Raw genomic sequence first — 12212 nt, 5'->3', positions numbered from 1 at the left:
CAAACAAGCATTGAATTACAGTGTGACAAGTGCAATAAAGGTGAGAACACAGTATCATAAGAGCATATATAACAATGGGACTGATCTCTTTTGAGAGGTCAGAGATGAGAACATAACTATGACCTTAGAGTAAAAAAAGATTTCTTAAGCAAGATACAATAATTATAATCCAAAAATTTGACAGCATTAAAATTGTATACTTCCCTTAAAATCTCAACCTGCGACACAGGCTTACCTGCAGGTAGTTTATATGGAGGTGTATAAATCAGGGTTCTCCAGAGAAACAGACCCAACAGTATATACACCTATGTAAACATTAACAGACTTATTGTAGGAATTGGTTCACATGACTATGGGATTGGAGAGTACAAATTCTATAGGGCAGGCTGTAAATTGGAAACTTCAATGAAGGCGAGGCTGAATTCAAAAGCAGGTTGGCTGAACTAGAGATAGAAACTCTTCCTTCCGACTGGTGAAATCTTCAGTTCTCCCTTTAAGGCCTCCAACTGATTACATGAGGACACTCCTCTCATTGCTGAAGCCAGTCTCCTTTGTTGATTGTAGATGTAAACAGACTTAAATACAATCAACTGACTGATGATTTAAACACATGGTATACCCTCACAGTAAGAATCAGGCCAGTGCTTGCTTGACCAAACAACTGGATGCCATAACCTAGCCAAGTTGACACAGAACTTAACCATAACAGGAAGGGATCCCAGGGATCCAGAGAGAGGACTCAAATTGCAAAACAGGAAAAGTGGGAAAGGCAGAGATACATAACTGAGTTGACTCCTCCCATGGGCAACCAATTTCTCCATCTAGGGAATGAAATGGACAAGCATTTATCATTAGACTCCCATCCTCCCTTGCTCAAGGGTGGCCCCTTAGCACTAACTCATATGCCCTATCCCATTTCCAGGTTGTCCTTGACTAATTGCCCAGCATTCCACGCAGCAGCCTCCGCTAAGCCCTGGGGCAAGCCCTCTCACATTGCTGCTGAGCAAGGCTGCTTTGAAGCTTATGCAGAACTGGTCCCTGCAACAGTTGGTAGAATAGGAAGTGTCCCTTGCATCTCTCATATCTGCCATAACTCCAAACTGAGAAGGCTGCAACCACTGCTGAGACTCAGTGAAAGAGGGTGAGTGTGGCAAGTTCTGGGTCTCTTGCCCCTGCTGATCCCAAGGGCATAACTGATATTTATCATCCCCCTTTTCTATCATCCATTCATTTCCCTCCTCCTCAGCCAGCACTTGGTTGGTCAAAGTTGCTTGTTTTGTGCAGTGACAAAGACCTTCATCCCCAGAAGTCTGATGCAGTATTGCCTTGCCCTAACACATCACGGCTGCTCAATTGTCCATTCACTACAGTTACTGAGAAGAAAGCTCTGTAAGTCACTCCTGTAGTCCACATTGGTCAGTTAGCTGCAATCCACCCCTCTTGGTAATGGGGGTCTAGGGCAACAGGAGGAGTCTGAGGGCATTGGCCTGGAAGAACAAAAGAGAGATGATCCAAAATTTTTGAGGAGACCGTCTCCGTTAACTTCACAAAGAAGGGTCTATCTTTTATTGAGTCCCTACTTCGTGCCAGGTGCTTTAGGTGACTTCTGTCACTTTCTTGTGAGAGTGGTAATGTTACCTCTGCTTTCATAAAGGGAAACTGAAGTTCAGAGAAGGGAACCAAGCTCTTGAGCCAAAGCCCTAGACAAGCTGCCTCCATCCTGGGCACAGTGAGGCCTATGAGGTGACACGTGAGAACCGGCCTTTCAAGGCCCAGACGACTCAACCTGACTAGACCTGCGTGTGAAGCACGTAAAGGATGGAGTACAAAGATGCACGCGGAGAATTAGACAGTGAAAGGCCAGCCCCACGCCAGGCCCGCTGCGGCCTCTCTCCCTCCCTCCCTCCTTTCTTCCTGCAGCTCTTGGATTCTTTCTCACTTTCCCTTCTCGGAGAGGAGCGGGGTCTTTTGGGCAGACCCGTAAGTGCGTTTCTTCCAAACCCCTCAGGAAACACGCCTGTCTCCTTCAGGTCTGCTAATGATTGCCCTCTCTTCCCACCGGCCCTGTTCACCCTCTGAGCACAGCGCCCGAGGTCCCCTTCCCCGGGGGTGGAGGAGCCGCGGGCCGCAGCGCTGAGCCGGGAGCGAGCCCGAGCGGCGGCCGCCTCCAGGAGGGCGACACCCGGAACCGCAGCGTGCGGGCAGGGCGCGGCGAGGGCGCGGCGAGGGCGCGGCGAGGGCGCGGCGAGGGCGCGGCGGGGCCCGAGTTAGAGCCTCCGGCTCCCCTCGGGGAGAGGCAGGAAGTCTGCCAAGGCCCCGGAGCGCGCCGCTCCCACTGGAAAGCGCCGGGCGCCTGCGGGAAGAGCCTTCGGCGGGGGAGGCCTAAATGTGGAGACGTTTCGAGAAGGCAGCGGCTCGCCCAAGGGCAAGCTGCCGGGGAAGCAGCCGCCGCCGGCAGATCGCGCCAGCCTGGTAGAGCCGGTCAGGACGCAGCCTGATCTCCAGAGCGCCGCCGGGGCGGCCTGGGCGCCTGCGGGCTCGGGCAGGCCTGGGGACGCGCAGCCCTTCCTGCCCCGGCCCCGCCTGCGCATTCCCGCGGTGACCGACTTCTGGGAGTGCGCCTCAGCGTCCCCGCCCTGACTCCGCCTCTCCTAGGGCTCAGTCGGGTCCTGTAAGCCGGCCTTCCAGGCCACTGTCCTTCCAGATGGGAGCCAGAGTAGCGCCCCGAGCAGCTCTAGGTGGTGAGAGTAGAACAGCGGTGCCTTCTCAGTCCCCGCTTGGAGCCAGAAGCTTCACAGTTTGACCAGAAGCAGGGAACACAAGAGCTCCAGTTATGCCGCTTAGTGGCTGTGAGACCATGCGCAAGTCACTTAACTTCTCTCTGCCTCAGTTTCCTCCTCCAGAAACAGGGATGATGATATTTCCTTCCTCCTCGGTGTGTTGTGTAGATGAAATGAATGACTATGTGGCAGTCCTTAGAGAGGGGCTTGGTGCAAAGCTGATGAGTGTTTTGCATTATTTCGTTTACTCCACAGAACAATATGTGATTTGTCACATTTTACAGATAGGGAAGCTGAGGCTCCAAAGGGAACAGGCACTTGCCAGATACATCCAGCAGGAACTGAGATTTAAAGCCCAAACCTTGAGACTCCAAGGCCCATGCTCTCTTCCGTCTCTCTAAGTCAGAGGCACAGACAGATAAGCAGGCAGGTAGACAGGAAGAGTATTTCTGCCCCCGTGCTACTGCGGGTCTTGGAACCCTGCCAAGAACAGGGATTCCAAGTGGTGCTGCTTTACTTTACATATACCCAGCATCCTGGAACCAGACCAGGGTCTGGAGCCAAAATTGCTGCTGCAGAACGAGAAGCCTGACTCCAAATGAGATGGGTACAAGAATAGAGACACGGGGGATCTTCCCAGCCCTTTCCTTTCACCCCCTCTCCACATCTCCTCTGGCCACCTGCCAAGAAGCCATGGGCCCTGTGGGAGATTCTTCTCTCCCCCCATGGTGTGGGACAACTGTGTGACTTATACTCAAGCAGGAGTTGCTACCTAATTTCAGAATCATATCAACGTCCTTCCTTCTAACTTCCTCCAGCCACTGAGATAACGATCTCCACCTTGACCTTCTTGGACAGAAACCTACGGGGGTGGACACCGAGGCTGTGGAGTTTTGGTACCATGCAAAGACTTCAACCCCATTCTCAAGTCCTCCCAGTCTTTCCCTTGCTCCTCTGTTTCCTTCTTACAGCCCCGTGCCAAGCATTCAATTTACTGCCCTGCTCCTGCCTCCTCCTCACCCAAATGGGTACCACATGCACCGTGTAGACCTTGGACAAAGTGGAGAAGAAAAACTTTACTCAGACAAATCAGCAGAGAAAACACAATTAGGCAAAGCAAACAGAACTGAGGATGCAGAAGTCAAGTCAAGTGTCCAGGAGCCCACCTGCAGTGCATTTCCAGGAGCCCCCCAGAAAGCCATCCTCTTCTAATGGGGGCCATATGGAAGACCCCTCCCAGCTGAGGGAGGCTCTGAGCATGGCAAATCAAGACAGCCACCATGCCAGGGGCTGGGGAAGTGGTGAGAGGTAAGTTTGCTTGTGTTCCACCCGAGAGTCTCCAGGAAGGATGCAGGGCTGTGGCTGCTGTAAAAACACAAGTGCTCAGTGCCAAGAAGTAACCAGAAAATTGGCCCAGCTTCTTCCTTATCTGACTATCTAAAACCCGGGCCAGAGCTGGGAATTGCAATCAGTAGAAGAGGGAGGGGCAAAGATCGAGTTTGCAATAACTTTCCTTGGGAGGCCTGTTCAGCTCACTAGGCTGGAAACCACAGCTCGCTCCCTGGGGGCTCCCTGATGGCCTGCTGGGAGTGTCACTGGAGCCTGGAGGAGCTTTTGCCCAGAGGCAAGCCCACAAACCCTCAGCAGTTTGGTCCTGCCACTCCCTGGGAACAGCAGCTAAGATGCAGTATTCATTCACCCCTCCAACAGCACAGACACTAAAGTGATAGAGAGCTCCCTCTTACCTCCCAGAGCAGCGCAGTGCCAGGAGGTAGCGCTAGGGGCACAGTCTTTGGGATCAGACAGACATAAACGCAAATCCCTGTTTCACCACTTATAATCTGTGTGACCTTAAGCTAGTTATTGAACTTCTCTGGGTCTCATTTGTAAATGGGAGATAATACACTTAAAAGGTAGATGTGCTAGAATGATTAAGTGAGATACATGCATGTATGGCGCTGAGCATATACCTGGCACATAGACAGTACTCAATAAATGGCAGAAACTTTGTACTGGGCTTATTAGAAGAACTGAAACACCTTCTAAATAGGAGAGATAGGAGAGAGAAATGGAGTGAATATGAAGAATAAAGCTGTAGCCAAAAGGTGTGAGGAGATGAGAAAAAGCTACAGTTGAAAAAAACGTAGCAAAGTGTCAAAAGAACTACGTCATCCACACCCTCTTATAAAAGAGCAGAACTCTGTTAGTTTATTAGCAGGGGAAATGTTCTATTTTAAAAATCAAAACAGCCCCAAGTACTGCAGCTACAAGGTGAAAATTATCTCCCAGTTCTGTTTCTTTTCCTTCTCCAAACCCTTGCATGCTCCATGAACCTGGCTCCCAAACACTTCTCCAAGCCTTTCACCCACTAAGGTTGCCTTTCCTCTTGCCTACCCACCTTTCCTTTGTTGCAGAAATGATGCCAGGTGAAAGCGGTGAGTTCCATCTGGAAAGGAAAGTGTCCCAGATCCCGCAGGAAACTCAGTTTTATGGCTCAGTCCCAGGAGCTGGTCCTGACAGCTGAGAGGTGTGGGTGACCTCCACAGTTGGGCCAGAGTTCACCACCTCTGCCCATAGGTCTGACACCCACTGGTTAGTTTCCCAGGCTTCCTAAGTCAATACATTGCAATGGGGTGAATTAAACAGTGGGAATTTAAAAGCTCATGGTTTTGAGACCAGGAAAAAGTCTAAATCAAGGTGTCATCAAGGCTATGCTTTCCTCCCAAAGACTGAGTGCTGGCGCTGGCGCTGGCTGCTGGCAGTTCTTGTCCTGGGCAATGTACATGGTGGCCTCTCCTGTCCTCTCCCTTCTCTTTTGGGTGTTGTTGTCTTTCAGCTTCGTGCTTTCCTTGGCTTTTTCTCTCTTTAAAAGACTCCAGTAATATGATTAAGACCCATCCTGATTGAATTGGGCCATATCTTAACTGAAGTAGCCTCATCAAAAGGTCCTACTTGCAATGGGTCCATACTCACAGGAATTTATTGTGTAAGAACATGTTTTTCTGGGGGGTACCTAGCTCCAAACCACCATACCCCATACCCTATGAGTGCAGCCGAGCAACTACTACCTACCCTTCCCCAGAGCCCACCGGCACTGCCAACCTCAGCACTCACAGGGTTGGCTGGAGAGCCACATGGCTGACTCCTGGACAAACAGGCCACGAGCTTGTATATTTAATTTGACTATGTGAGGCACTGGATCTAAAACTGAAAATTAACTTTATTTTTTTAATCTTAAAATCCAACTCAGAGTTGCCAATCGAGGTGGTCGGTAAGTGATTCAATCCAGTAACTGGCAGAGCTCTTCCCTTCCCAAGCTGCACTGGAATCTGGGAGACTTACTTATATTCAGAAAATGGGAGAAGAGCCTGTAGCTGCCCGAATACTGAAATTGTCTCTCACCCCTATAGCCACCACTGTGGTCCCTTGAAATCTGGTGGCTTTTGACTGAACGACAGAGTTGATGTTGTGCAGAGAGTGGGAGGGAGGGCCTTGGCTCCAGCCTGTAAAGATGTACCATGCAGCCATCCCCTCCACATTTCACCTCCGCCTTGGGACATGGCTGTCAAACGGTACTGAGGCTGCTCTCTCTCCCTCCCCGTATCTCCAACACCATTCAGTCAACAGGTAAATCTCGCCCACTCCTTCCTCATTGCCCACGTAGCCAATGAGTTTGGTTGATTGGCATCCCCCCAAAAGATATGTCCACCCAGAACCTCATAATATGATCTTATTTGCAATAAGCGTCTTTCAGATGTAATTAAGGTAAGGATCTCAAGAGATCATCTTTGATTAAGGGGGGGTTAAATCAAGTGACAGGTGCCCTCACAAGAGGCAGAAAACCCAGAGGCACAAAGAAGGTGACCATCTGAAGGTGGAGGCAGATGTGGAGTGATGCAGTTACAAGCCAAGGCAGGCCAAGGGCTGCCAGCAGCCCACAGAAGCCAGGGAAGAGGCACAGGCTGGACTCTGTCTCAGCGCCTCCAGAGGGACCCAGCATTGCTGACATCTTGATTTCAGATGTCTGACCTCCAGAACTGTGAGAGAATAAATTTCTGTTGTTTTAAGCCACCAAGTTTGTGGTAATTTGTTACGGCAGCCCTAGGAGACCAAGACAGGCCCTTAACATCCATTCTTTAATCACTTAGACTTTTACAAAGGACAGCCTTTTATCTCCAGTAGCTTTTCCCTTCTGCCCTACAAAAATGCCTAAGGCACACAGTTAGTAAGGCCCTCACTCCCTGTTAACAATGTGGGGGAAGGGGAAGGGGCTGATAAATACAAGAGGATGCACGCAAACTAAACTCTCAATACCTTATCCGGTCTCAACTTTTACTTGGAGCAAAGAACTGTGATCAGTGGGGTATGGGAGGATACAGAGGCAAACCAGGAAGCACCGGCTGTCTTGGGCTTCCAAAGAGGAACACTGAAGCTTGTGGGTTTGTAGGTCTGGCCCAGTGGCAGGGGCTGCAGTTAATCAATCTCCCAGGGAGGTCCAAGGCAGGGAGCCAGGCAAATTCTCCTGGTTCTGACTTTGCTCGTAATTCTTATAAAATGTTGCTTTGAAGAATCTAGGACCGTTGGCCTTGGTGGAAGCTTTTGCAGGCAGATAGAGTATAAGTGAGATGTATGAATACAGAAACCATAGCTAAGCCCTGTCCCTCATCCTCTTTATCTTGTCCCTGATTGATGTTAGGAAAAATATTCTCTCCCTTTCCCTCTGTCTCTCTCTCTGTCTCTTTCCCTTTCCGTCCTTTTGTCCTCCTTTATTCTGCAAGCTCTCTCCTGCTTATACAAGTCTTTATATTTGCAGATTCATGCTTTTAGGAAACTTGCTTAAACTTTTCACCAATCTTCTATGCATCTAAATGGTCCTGAGTGGTGGTCACAGGGCAAGGGAATGGGTGGTCAAGTGAGTTACCCAGGGTGGATTTTAATCCTCTTACTGGAGTTCATTACAAGAGAATGAAATTCAGATAAGAAAGAGAGCTCCAGAAGCAAGAAGCAAAAAGTAACAAAACCTAGAAAAGAAGGGAGAAACCAGCAGACACTGCTTTATGTCTTGCCATGTGGCAGAGGAGTCAAGGATCACTGGTAGCCAGGCTCAAGAAGAAAGCAATTGTCTCAAAGATGCCTTAATTTGCACACGTTTTGCAGCCTTCAAACTGTAAGCTAATAAATTCCCATTTTTAAGCAAATCCATTTCATAGTATCTTCTTTCAGCAGCCTAGGAAACAAAAACAACCCTAATTGAGGGAGTTATGAAAATAAAAAGAAGTACTCATGCCTCAGACAATGGGTTGTAAATTCTTTCCAGGCAGTTGACATTCAAAAGTGAGAGGTGACACTGACTTTGAGACTTTCCAGTAGAGTTAATTATCAACCAAGCCTCTCCCAGCCCTTCCAAACCAGCTGCTGGCAACAAAGAACAGCTGCCTGCTACTCCAGCACTACCCAGTATGCCAGTCCCTGGGCCCAGAGCACAGTAGTGTATTGTCCTACCTCATCCCTAGAATTACCTGCACCAGGACTTGGGTTTGACAACAAAGAGCAGTAGTTGTCAGAAAGGAATTCTCTCTGACTAGAAACTGTTTGGAAAGTGGAATGCCTTTGTTCTTGAAAGCTACTAAATAATTAGCACCCCAATTTGGCAGGAGAAGGCAGGTGATGAGGAGGAAACACTTAGGCCACAAAGCCAAGACAATGAATACCATGTCCCAGCAAGAAACTCCACAAGAACAATCCCTGCCAATGTCCAGCATGTGCAACATATCTGCAGAATGAGTAGCGGCCACCAAGGGGGCAGTGGTGTTAAAATCTGATTTATCTCACTTTTACTTCCAACAGTGCAGCATTTTCTAAATTAACCTCTTTCTAACAACTGTGATATAGATTAATGCTGATTTTAGTCTAAGTAGTGAGTGCATGGATATCCAGCAATGTTTAAAGAACTAATGATTCATAGCTACAAAAATGCTTTCTGACTAACTTAAATGGTTCTATTTATTTATTTATGGTTTTTAATGCATCATCTCAGAAAAGCTTATATTTTTAAATCCAGGCCCATTGTTTTTCATAGATATTTACAAATAAATTGTGGCTTCAGTATCAAAATTTCTGTGCAACATCCAAAGGCTCCATTAGCCGGTCTCTTCTGCCCTCATGAAATATAGGTGGCAAAATAAATTAAAAAAAAAAAGCAGAAGTGGGCTCTAACCATCTCTGATCTGTCATTCAATTGCTTTGACCCACTCTGCTCAAGAGAGTCTCACCTGCCTGTGTTCCCTGGCTGCTTTGACAGCTCAGTTTTAATGATCAACATAGACATGCTCCTCAGCACTGCCTGCCTCACTGCTTCCCTTCTATGTTTGGTAGAATAATAATGACTTGAAATGGCTTAGGCAAAAAGTAAAAATTTTGGAAGGGAAGGAACAGAGTGGGCCCTCAGGGCTAATGGAACAAAGGATTTGGATGCTACCAAGTACATCTTTCTCCATTTCCTTCTGTGGTTTCTAGTTCATTTTAAAAAAGATGTTTCCTTCACATTGTTGGAAATTGGCTATCAGCAACTCCCACAACTCACATCCTTTATCCAGAGAAGGATTAATCTCTTTCTACAGCATCAGTTCAAAAATATTCAAGGGAAGGATTCTGATTGGGCAACTTAGGTCCTTTACTAATTTCCATCACCATTGGGTTTTAGGATTGCCAGCACCAACAAAAGCATGTGAATGGAGGGGGGTAATTCCTCCAAAGAAGAGGGGAAATTCCCCCAAAGAAGAGGGGAGATATTCCAGATGAAAGGAGGGTGATTGCAGACAAAAATAAAATAATGATGTCTGCTATACCTTCCTTGACCACAGTCTTGTATCTCTAGATATGCTGCTTCAGATTGTTCTGACTCAAGGAATCCTTCAGACAACTTTCCTGTACCTGGTCTTCCCACCCAATAGGAATCATTCTCACCCTGTTGTCCCAGGTTACAGGAGAAGGGTGTTGTTAAGTCTTCATTTGTACATATGTGTGTTAGGGACAGCCGGAGTGTGGCTGCTGCCTTTCCCTGGGACCCACAAATAAGCCCTGTGCTTGGGGCTAGATGTGTTAGTCTGGCTCCTAGGAGAAGATGATAAATGTGAGCTGATTGCCCTCTTGGGAGTCCTGGAGATAAAACTCCTCCCCTAGCATACAGTGGCCTGCTGGCATATTCCTTCTCCTTTTGCTCGGAGCATTCGTAAACTTTCACTGGGACTGTTTTGCTAGGCACCCGGCCTAACCCCCACCCCTACTGATATATCTGTTCCCAGTAGGCAGGCAGCTGGGTCGTTTGCTTGCAGCACAAGAGGGGTGCCTGTAGACATTTCCGTCTCAGCCACAGATCAAATCCTGCTGGCGAGGGAGGACTGATGCCCCTATTGAGGTTGACCTTGCCTCATCTCTTCCCCAGGTGAATAAACGTTATTCCATCCAGTGCCTGTGTAAGTCACATCTGTTTTAGAGTGGTTGACAACTCTTTGCTATCCTCTATGCAGTAGGATTCCTCCCCTGGCAGTGGTAGCAGGGTCTTTCCCCTGACAATGTGTGTATCTGGACACACATGCACACACTCACAAACAAAATTGTATTTTAATTAATCCTCTGTTGTTTATAAAATCAGAGTTCATTTAGGTTTACATACATATTTCCACTTCAGTTGCTCTTAATTCCTTTTTACAACTCATACGTTCCTTCTGAGATCTCATTCTTTTTGCCTAAAGTGCGTCCTTTAGAATTTTCTTTGGTGGGAGTCTACCAGTGGTGAAATCTCTCCATCTTTTGTTTGGGTTTGAGATTCATTGTTTGTTCTTATTTCTTCTTTATTCTTGAAGAATATTTTAGTTGAGTATAGAATTTTGTGTTGGTAGATTTTTCCTTACAACATGTTAACTATAACATTCTACTACTCACTGGCTTCCTTTGTGGCAGTGGTGAGGTCAGCTGCCAGTCTAACTGCTGCTCCTTTGATGGTAATCTTTTTTCTCTGCCTGTTGTTAACAGTTGTCTCAAAAATTCTCAGCTAATCTCTTTAGGTGTGCCTCTGCCCCCATTCTCTAACTCTTCTTCTAAGACTCATATTAAGGTTATTTTAGGTCTTTTTACGCTATCATTTATTTCTTTCATACTTTGTATTTTTCTTTTCTCTTTCTAGCTCTTTTTTTTTTTTTTTTGTCTTTCTGTGCTGCAGTCTAGATAAATTTCTTTGATCTATTTTTGAATTACAATCAGTTGGGTCTAATTGCTAATTAATTCAGTTATTAAATTCTTAAATTAAGTTATATCATTGTAGCTGTTTGATATTATTGATTAATTCCAAAAAGAAATATTGGATTATGTTTGTAAACTGATCTTTTCCTCAGGGAATATTAGATTATAATGGATTCAGAGGTTTACTTGATTAGGTAATTACGTAAACCACTTGTGCCAGTAGGGCATTGAGTCCCCACCCTTTGGTGGATGGGGACTCACAGATAAAAGGCATGGCAAAGGACAGAGTTAGGGGCTTTTGATGTTGGAGTTTGATGCTGAAGCCTTAAGGTGGAGCCCCAGGAAGTAAGCACACACAGAGGAAGGAGAAGCAAGACCCTGGAAGGGAGGAACCCAGGAAGTCTGAACCCTCACAGCCATTGGCAGCCATCTTGCTCCAACATGTGAAATAGACTTTGGTGAGGGAAATAACTTATGCTTTATGGCCTGGTAACTGTATGCTCTTACCCCAAATAAACACCCTTTATGAAAACCAACCAATTTCTGTTATTTTTGCATCAGAACCCCTTTGGCTGACTAATATAATCATTGTTAGTTTTAGAAGTTCTATCTGGTTATTTTAAGTATATATTATTATATTTTTTTAATTGTATTTTTTTATTTTTTTAATTGATTTTGTAAAAATATTACATTAAAAAATATATATGAGGACCCCTTCAAGCCCACCACCCCCACCCCACCACTCCCCCCCCCCCCCCAGCAACATTCATTCCCATCATCATGACACATCCATTGCATTTGGTAAGTACGTCTCTGGGCACCTCTGCACCTCATGGTCAATGGTCCACATCATGGCCCATACTCTCCCCCATTCCATCCAGTGGGCCCTGTGAGGATTTACAATGTCTGGTGATTGCCCCTGAAGTACCATCCAGGGCAGCTCCAAGTCCCAAAGACGCCTCCACATCTCGTCTCTTCCTGCCATTCCCCATACCCATCAGCCACCATGTCCACTTTTCCCACTCCAATGCCACCTTTTCTCTGTGGACATTGGATTGGTTGTGTCCATTGCACCTCTATGTCAAGAGGAGGCTCAGATTCCACATGGATACTGGATGCAATCCTCCCGCTTTCAGTTGTAGGCACTCTAGGCTCCATGGTGTGGTGGTTGTCCTTCTTCAACTCCATCTT

This window comes from Dasypus novemcinctus, chromosome 2, assembly GCF_030445035.2.
Source record: "Dasypus novemcinctus isolate mDasNov1 chromosome 2, mDasNov1.1.hap2, whole genome shotgun sequence".
In the NCBI taxonomy this organism is placed as follows: Eukaryota; Metazoa; Chordata; class Mammalia; order Cingulata; family Dasypodidae; genus Dasypus; species Dasypus novemcinctus.
Note: the sequence above shows the minus strand (reverse complement) of the source record.